General features: G+C 34.2%; 1 pseudogene; it reads left to right on the top strand.

The window, feature by feature from the left end:
- The first annotated feature begins 302 nt into the window (after positions 1–302).
- LOC140861408 (phenylacetaldehyde synthase-like) lies at positions 303–4,669 on the top strand (annotated as a pseudogene).
- Positions 4,670–6,415: the final 1,746 nt, after the last annotated feature.

Below are 6,415 nucleotides of genomic sequence, written 5' to 3'. Positions count from 1 at the left end.
ATGAGATTGAGTTAATTTATAGTTATTGTGGTACCCAATGGATTGGAAGGATTTGTGATAAAAATTCCTTTAGCTTTTAAGTGAAGGTTTTGGGCTTGTTTATAGGCTTTTTCTAGAGAAGACCACCGCGTACGGTCTTCTATCATAAAATATAGTAAATCGCTCAACATTTTGATCTTCTTGTAGACTCATCAGCATGACCAAGAAACCCATATATATAAACGTGTTTTGTGTACCTTTATTCGTATTCAAAATCCAATATTTCTTTCAGCTGAGAAGAAAAGAATCAAGGATTGAAAATGATGGCGAACAGCAGGATGAAGGTAACTTTCATGTGTTTGTTACTGTTATTGGCAGTGATTTTTGAGGGCACCGTCGAGAATACAGATGGAAAGAGCACAGGATCTTGGGTGAATGGGCAAAGGATAAGTTATCCGGAGGCCTTGTCGGCGCGAAAGCTACTGATCTTGGTACCGGTTATGCCAATCAGCTTGATGATGTGGCTAAGAAAACCAAAGATAAAATCATCGATACGGCTACTGGTACATATATTGCATTCGGGAAACATGATAAATAATGAACTGAAGTTGGTTGTATTTGAAACTCGTGCATGGCTGGAGATTTGTTTGGTTTACTTGCATTTCTTATGTATATAAGTAATTGAACTATGTGAAGATGCTACACTTTACTGTGGTTCTGACAGAAATTTGGGAGATGGAACCTCTGTGTAATCAATCTCTTTGAAATATTTGAAACCTTTACCCATGAAATTTGATAGATGGAACCTCTGACAAAAATCTTTAGCTTAGTTTGACATTTATTAATAGTTGAGACAATTTGGGTGAGTTTGGCAAGTCCAAAGAAGATGGGTGTGCAATATGTTTCATGAGCTTAAATTTGATTATTTGGTTTTAAAACCATTGAAGGGATTGATTTGTAGATTTTTTTTGGTTGGGATTTCAACTTTGGCTTATGGGAGTGTGCTATTTTGCAGAAAGATCTCTCTCTCTTTTATTTTTTTTGGGGGGTGTTTGAGTTAATCGAAATTGATTAAAATTGTATAAGTTTGATTCTTAATCATTTGTTCTTTGGGTGATTTAGTATTTAACATGTATTGCATTTTGGATTGAAATGAGGAATCTTTAAAATATGTTTTTTAAACTTTGGGTGTATTATGATGATGACAAGGTGACTATATTAATGGATTTTCACTGATTTGTACTCTGTTTCTCTGTTTAGTCTCTTAATTAGCTATCATTCATATATTTTGGCATGCTTTGTTTATTAATTGACCCAAAAGGAAAGGTAAAGAGACATAGGATATGATTGGATTGCGTCATAAAAAATTCTTGTTTCAAATGTATTGTAGGTGCATGGTAAATTTTAGTTTCTTGTTTGTTTCTCTATATTTCTTGAGTTGCATAACATTAGAGTACTTTTCAAGGGATTCGAAGGGGTTACTGAATTGCATAACATTAGAGTACTTTTCTTAATATATTTTTGCATGCGCTTTTGGTCTTCGAGGAATTGGATTGATGATTCTTCCTTGAGGTGCAGAAAGCTCCTAAACATCTTCCAATTGCTTGCCCTCTTCAAGAGATAAGTCTTACGTTCATACCTTATTTTTATTCTCATATTATGTGATAAAAATATTTTCATTGAAGCGTGCTTAATGGTTGATTTGGAATTGGTTTGATTGGGTCATTTTGGTTGGGTTTAGGAAACAAGGTTGCATATTGATGTCTATTTGGCCAAATACTATTTTGTTGTTTATTGGGTTAGCAAAGCACCCACTAACAAATGAAATCAAAAATTTAAATGTTGTGTATGTCCACAGGTTAATGTTGAATGCCCACGATCTTGTGTTTCATTATCAATGCAGATATTCGAAACAAAATCATACCAGGGGTCACCCATTGGCAAAGCCCAGAATACTTTGCATACTATCCATCAAATAGCAGTATTGCAGGATTTTTATGGGAAATGCTCAGTGTTGTTGTAAACGTGGTGGGTTTCAGCTGGATAAATTCTCATGCTGCAACAGAACTCAAAACAATAGTTATGGATTGGCTTGGCAAAGCACTTAAGCTACCTGATGCTTTCCTTTCAACAAGTATCTATATCACTTACCCGTGCTACTAAGACATCTTTGAATGTTAGTGCTTAGAGAAGGTTTTTTCCCCTCTAAAATAAAGCAAGCAAAGCTATCTCATGGAAAAGTCCTACCTTTTAGACAAAAATAGTTCAACTAATGTTTTGTACAACCAAATATGCTCGATCTGTTTGCATGGAGAAGAATTTGATCAAACTTTCCAAAACGATTATTTTGGTTCTTTGTTATGGGAAATATCCAAACAAACCAGCATGTAAAGTTGGACTTACCTAAAAATATAATTTTGATTTATGGAAAAATGATTTTCTAAAAATAATTTTTTTTCTCTCTAAAACTTGGTTCTGAAAGCCTAATCTTGTTTTTTTTAAAGCTTAATTTAGTAGAAAAAATCTTTTCTAAAAACATGCACTATCTTTTTACTTATACAAGATTTTTTATATGCCTATTTTTTTGAAAATTTATTGGACATGCAAAGTTGTTTATGATTGGGAGTCGAGTTCTAGGACATGGTGGTGGCGTGATACAGGGCACTGCAAGTGAAGCCGTTTTGGTTGTGCTTTTGGCTGCTCGAGATAAAATTTTGAGAAAGGTTGGGAAAGACACCATAAGGAAGCTTGTGGTCTATTGCTCTGATCAAACTCATGCTTCTCTGTAGAAAGCCTGCAAGATGGATTTTGAATACTTAATATAAGCTAGCACGTCCTATAGTACATGTGATTATACTAGTATATATTCCATGTTAATCTTAATGAAGTTGGATAATTGGCAGCAGTCTGCATATTAACAATGCTTGATGGTTTCCAATCCTAATACTTGCAAAACGAGTGAGCAATGCATTAATATTTTGGAAATACATAAAACTGGAAATCTTTGCTTAAAACGTTTTGTTTATCAACTCATCATGTAAACTTTGCTCATTTAACTCTTATTGGTGCCAATTTGTTTGTTTTATTTCTCTGACATATTGGAGGAATTTACCCAAAAAATATCCGGATTCTGAAAACTGATTCTTCCACCGAATATGCTCTTTCTCTTGAATCATTAACCAAAGCAATCTCACAGGACATAGCCTTGGGTTTAATTCCTTTCTTCTTGTGTGCTACTGTAAGGAAACTAAGAAAAACATTAAAATGGAAACTTCTTGTGTTATTTATTTATTGTTCTCCCCATGTGCTCCATTTGTTCTTCAATTTATTTTAGAGCAATAGTCTTTTCCATTGAACGAGGACTCTGTTATGACTTTTGTATTTTAACTAAAGCAAATTCTTAAACTGCAAATTTGTGGTTTTGATGTGTAAATACAAAGTGAAATATCTTTAAGAACTGTCTCTTTAAGTAATGACTACCTCAGGTTTTTAAGTGCTATGCATTTTATTCTTCACAATTGGGACAAATTTAACTACTGTATTTAAAGATCACAGCCTGTTATGTTTTCTCCTCACTTATGATTGGCTGTGGTGTTGCCTCTGCCCAAGTGATTTTAAGGTATTTGAACTCATGACAGTTGCCTGATGTGATTGTATGAGAATTGTAAAGTTCTTCTCATAAATTGCACAGTTTTGATATCAAAGAAATTCTTATGTGAGTTTTCTGAGGTTCAGGTGTGTACTTTGTTCAGCATCATGTAAAGTTGGCAATTAGTAAGTTGACTTGACGAGAGATTTGACACATTTTTTGCTTAATTATACAGAGTAATGGGCTATGGTTTCATGTGGATGCTGCTTATGCTGGAAGTACTTGTATCTGCCCAGAGTTTTGTCCCTACTTAGATGGAGTTGAGGAAGCTGACTCTTTCAACATGAATGCACACAAGTTTTTTTTGACCAATTTTGATTGCTCGGCTATTTGGGTGAAGGTATGCTTTCAAATTTATTATTCTTGGAATATTGTAATTCTAGCCATTTCTCACACTGTGGCATGAAGAATAATTCCATCTTTTGGTTTAAAAGGAGGTGTAGAAAAACAACTACTGAGACATAAAATTATATTAACCAATATTTGAAGCTACCTAACTAGCCGTATCTACATATATGCTAATTTATTCTCTCTATGAAATTTCTTAGGAGGTGCTGATCAATGATATCCTTTTCTTTATTTTCGCAGACTTTTATCATTCTATGATGCTAAAACATTCTAAACTAGCGCTTTGTTTTGCAATATCAAATTATCTTTGTTATGCAACAGAGTGCTAGGTGTTCTAATATTTACATGTAAGATACTTCTGAATCAACCAATTCTTTAAATAAACTCTTTATTATTGCAAAACCAACAATACTTTGGTAAAGAATACCTGAAGTTTAGTGCTTCATGAGCTATATATTCTCTTCTGTTACTGGGACTGAACTATATTAAGACTAATCAAATGTTTATAGGAAAGACATGTGCTCATCCAGTCACTCTCAACAAGGGCAGAGTACCTAGAGAATAAAGTAAGCACTTTAACATACTACCATTATATTTTTGTAATGTGTAGTGATATTATGTTGCAATATGTATGTATTTATTATGTTCTTTGTTAACTTGCCTTATTAGGATCCTACAAGGTTTAGATATTAAAGTTGTGGACTGAGAAAGCGTGACTATATGCTTCTCACTGTGTCATGATGAGCACTCTTTTCTTTTCTAAGTTCTCTGCTTAGAATGGTGTTCATGATCTGAATCATGTATAAGTGATGTGTATAAACTTAAAGATGTAGTTTTGCTTAGAGACGGTCGTTTATAATTTGTACTAGTTTACCTCGGTCACCCCACTTAGCAGTTTTGTTGTTTCCTACAGTAGAAAATACTTCACATAGAAAAAGGCAGATATGTGGTGGACTGAAAATGGAACAAGGGTCTGTGAGCGATATGACATCCAGACAATGCACGCAATAGCATTTCAAGGGATTCGAATGGGTTACTGAATTGCTTAACATTAGAGTACTTTTCTTAATGATAATTTTATGTCGTAGTTCATGTTCTTTTACTGATAAATATCTTTTTAAGTTTACTTTTCATTTTAATCTATTCATATTTTTTTATGTTTGTTTTTATTTTTAATAATTTACAGTATGGAGATACAAATTAAAGGAAAAGAGATTGTTGCGGCTTTTATGAATGCTCGGGATGCTAGCATGTGCTGAAGGAAGGAATCAAAGTTTTTCGAGATTAATGCATAGTTTTTTCCTAGTGTTCATTAAATTAGAATTCAATTATTTTTTTATTTGAATGATTTATAATATTGGAAGACTCTATATTAAATTTTATTTTACAAATTTTTGAATTTTGAGTGACTTATAATATTGAAAATTTGTGAATTAATTTTTTTTTGTTTTTTTATTTGAACAAAGACAACGCTTTAAAAGCGTTGTCTTTACCAGAAAAGACAACGCTTTTTTGAAGCGTTGTCTTTTCCAAATACAACGACACTTAAAAAGCGTTGTCTTTTCCAGAAACGATAACACTTTTTATAAAAGACAACGCTTAAAACGCGTTGTCATTTTTAGATACGACAACGCTTTTTAAGCGTTGTCGTTTCACTTAAAAAACGTTGTCTTTTCCAGAAACGACAACGCTTTTTATAAAAGACAACTCTTAAAAAGCGTTGTTGTTTCTAGATACGACAACGCTTTTTTGGGGACATTAACAACGTGAAAAAAGCGTTGTCTTTGGCCGTTTTTCTTGTAGTGCCTTAAGTGCTAAGGGAAAAGGGGCAACATACTTATATTTAGAGAGAGCTGGAAACTTACCTTTTGGCGCTCCTTCATTAGTTGCTTCTCCATCATCCACTTTTGGCTCTTCCTTCTGTTTGTTCTTGGATGAAGCATCAGCTTCTTTCTCCTTGGCCTTTAACTCCTTCCCATTCCTTAGAGTAATTGCACTTGCATTCTCTCTTGGGTTCGGAATTGTTTGGGATGGCAAAACGTTGGAATGTTGTGCTTCCAACTTATTGATTGCAGTGGCTAGCTGTCCCATCTGGTTATTCAAGTTTTGAATGCTTGCTCGGGTTTCCTGTTGGAAAGACAGAGTATTAGTTGCAAGATCCTTAACTATATTTTCGAGGAACTCACCTGGCGCTGGGATGTGAGGACGCTGTTGTTGTTGAGGATACGGTGGCCTATAAGCTTGATTGTGAGGTGGTGCCTGAGGTCCAGGATGATTTGCCTGAGGGTTTCCGTATCTCAAATTTGGATGATCCTTCCTTAGTTGGTAGCGCTTAATCGTGTCATGCCCAAATTACCCGACTCAACTCAAATAAAATAAGATATGCAGTAGGGAGATTAGGGATCATTCCCACGAGTAAAGGGAAATCTAAAGTGTTCT

The sequence above is a fragment of the Henckelia pumila genome, chromosome 4 (assembly GCF_033568475.1).
Source record: "Henckelia pumila isolate YLH828 chromosome 4, ASM3356847v2, whole genome shotgun sequence".
In the NCBI taxonomy this organism is placed as follows: domain Eukaryota; kingdom Viridiplantae; phylum Streptophyta; class Magnoliopsida; order Lamiales; family Gesneriaceae; genus Henckelia; species Henckelia pumila.
The sequence above is the reverse complement of the archived record's forward strand: the minus strand, read 5'-3'. Positions and strand labels throughout refer to the sequence as shown.